The sequence below is a fragment of the Hyposmocoma kahamanoa genome, unplaced genomic scaffold (genome assembly GCF_003589595.1).
Source record: "Hyposmocoma kahamanoa isolate Upper Pololo Valley unplaced genomic scaffold, ASM358959v1 66, whole genome shotgun sequence".
Lineage (NCBI taxonomy): Eukaryota > Metazoa > Arthropoda > Insecta > Lepidoptera > Cosmopterigidae > Hyposmocoma > Hyposmocoma kahamanoa.
In genome coordinates, this window is record NW_020653854.1 from 9163853 (window position 1) to 9167360 (window position 3508).

Consider the following 3508-nt stretch of genomic DNA (forward strand, 5'->3'; position numbering starts at 1 on the left):
CGGTGCGTGAAATATTTTACGATTCTTGAGACATAAGCCGCCGAGGTAAGGCTGAACCTTTACGTATTCGTACCTCTTTGGTGATTTGTGAAGATGTACTAGGTGCCACTGAAATATATATTCTGTTTGAAGACATACTTGCCTTTCTGTACGTTGAGAGCATACAATCTAATTACGTCCCTTTTTTATATATCTGAGAGATATAGAGATCATCATTAACATAAGTTTACGAGAAACGGTTAATATAGAGAACCACGGTGGCCCGAGCAACGGTATATACTGTGGGCGCTGGATGAGACGGTCCCGGGTTCGCTTCCCGGTTGGACCAAATTGGAAAATGATTTTTTCTAAATGAATTCTGGTCTGGGTATTCTGGGAAAGGACTCAGAGTGATTTTAGTTGCCTGATACTCATAGCAGGGAATTCCCTAGAGACCAGGCAATTGGTGCGGTTGTCTAGCACCACGGAAGAAAAAAAACAATAGAAGTGCCTTAAGCTTCAATTACTGTCAGAACCAATGTCGCCAAAACTCACACATGCTTGATTGAAACACTACAAAATCTTGATATTGATTGGTCGTAGTTTCAAATTTAAAAAGGAAATAACATTTTCTGGATTGTTAATATAAATTAAACTTTACCCTGTTGGCATATCGCTAACAGTTCAATACTATCAATACCTATTATTGCAAGTTACGATGTTTTTATATTATATTGAAATTTCAATCAATGTGCTGCCTTGTAGCGGTTAATTGCTGAACGACGACGAATTGGAGTTATTAATTTAGTTCTCCAAAAAGAAGGGACCATATTGGGTATAAGCTTTACTTTCGCTTCTTGTAACAAAAAAATATTTCGATAAACAGAAAATTGATAATTTATTAAAATAAGACTTTCTGATGATATGAAACGGCACAACGGGTCAAATTTTTGGTGCGGTTATCACTTTTGCACTCCAAAATAGTACAATAATGCATTTTTCTTAGATTTTAGAGAATTGGTACGAAATAATGACACAACCATACATACATTTTCACAATAAGATTCCGGATAAAAGAATCGTTTACCTTAGTTAAACGAAATCGTGGTATCATGAGTTTGGACTCAGTCCTAAGGTTAATATTATGGATATCTTCTTTATTTTTACGGGCACATAAAATATTTGTGTAAATAATGTACTGTGATGCCACAGTTATAACACCAGTTTTCCTAAACTTTTCTCTGAGAGAAACCCTAGAACCTAAACCGTACACAAAACGAATTGCTCATTTTTGCAACACAAATATGGTTTCTATATCTGCCACTTGACATGAGAATCACGAGAAGTAAGCTCACGTATTCTGTTTACCCTTATAACATGTACTCTTTATTATTATCTTTGTAATTCAGTCAATTTAAAATGTTTTACTTTATTTTATGGTTCGATCTTTTTTTGTAAATGCCAGTGAAAATGTCGACGCTATAGATAGTATTTATTTCTTGATATAAATAACGGAGTATACGACTAATGTACATTAACAGCTTAAATATTTATCGAGTTCTTAGGTTTTCGCGATTGTTACACATAGGAAATGAAACTATTTTTCCAATTTAAATCGCGTATATTGTTTTTTCAAACAAACCGACGTTTCGGGCCCTTTACAGATCCCGTGGTCACGGTTGACTGTGGGCAAATCTTTGTTTCAGAGAGCACATGGTGTCTGCGACAGTAATCATCTGGCAGGGGAACTTCAGCATATAAAGCAAGTCCTACATGCGAATAAGTTGAAGATTCCACGCCAATGCCGCAGGCCCCGTGTGAAACTATTAACAGTCGAGCGAAGACCTGCCATCTTACCTTACGTGAGAGGTGTTACAGACAAGATCGGAAGAGCCCTCAGGCGTGCATCTATCAAGGCCTATTTCAAGCCCCTAAAAAGAATTGTCAGTTCCTGAGACCCGTGAAATGTAACATTCCCTTGCAGGATGTAGGAGTTTACAAGCTTGACTGTGAGTGCGGTCTCTCTTATATTGGACAAACAAAGCGAAGTATTTGTACCCGCGTCAAAGAACATATAGCGGATGTTAAACACCGTCGCGTAAACAAGTCGGCAGTCTGCGAGCATGTCATGGATATTCAATGAAGTTTGACAAACCCCAGGTCCTTGCAAAAGAAGTCCGTTATCTACCCAGTATGCTGCGAGAGGCCATTGAAATTAAAAAAAACATCCTAATTTCAACTGGGAAGATGGTTTCTCCGTACCACCAGTTTGGGATCCAGTATTTCCTCTAATGAAAAATCCCAAACAGACATAAGACTGCAGTACTAATTAATATGTTTTAGTTTATTCTAATTTCTATTACTAATTAATAATAAATGGAACTTAATAAAAATTCATTCAATAAAATAATTTGTAAAACTTAATGTAGCGTAAATTGGAATGTTATCTTTGTAAAATTAAAAATAAGGTATTTAATTAATAACTATTGTAACTATAGTGAAAAAATAGGGTGGTTTGCATCAATATTAGACATAACTGGTTGAAGACTGTACCACCTCAGTCAACCGTGACTATGGGACCTGTAAAGGGCACAAAACGTCGGTTTGTTTGAAAAAACAAATATACGCGATTTAAATCCGGAAAAATAATTTCATTTCCTAAGCTTAAATATTACTAAAGCTACATACAGATAGGATCTCCACGGCAGGCTGCCAAATCAGCATTGCTCCATAAGGAGCTAACGGTATGCTAATATTTTGGGTATATTTTGGGTATCTTATGGGTATGCTAATATTTTGGGCGAGGTAGTAAAGTCCTGACAACCCTTAGGTTTCTCGTTTGGACGTGGTTCGATTAGTTTTGTCATAAAATACTATAGTCGACCTATTTATTATGAGTACTAATTCTATTATTAGTGCTGTGGTGGGTATGAGAGCAGAGAGTCGGCCATTTACGGCCGAGACCCGCCCATAAGTCAACAATCCCAATGAAATACGGATGTATTCATTCAATCATTGCATCGAAATCATCTATTTACATTTCTGCAAAAATAACTGATGCACTGCAGAAACTAGGCAAGCCCATCGGCAGCCTGAATCCGTCATTACATTGAACACGGAGAGGAACTATTTTTATTGAAATTCGTCCACATGGCAATCATTTAATATACAATAGGATTGAAATAGTATAAATAATAAAAATACTGAGCCAGACGCAGAACAACAAATACAGTAGAAGTGGTTAGTTAGCGTCTGACGCGTGCCAACTATAAGTCTCGAAAGACCTATTTGAGCTCAGTTCGCCATTTTAGCTTTGTATAATATGGTTGTGTCATTCTTTCGTACCAATTCTCTAAAATCTAAGAAAAATGCATTATTGTACTATTTTGGAGTGCAAAAGTGATAACCGCACCAAAAATTTGACCCGTTGTGCCGGTTCATATCATCAGAAAGTCTTATTAAAATAAATTATCAATTTTCTGTTTATCGAAGTATTTTTTTGTTACAAGAAGCGAAAGTAAAGCTTATA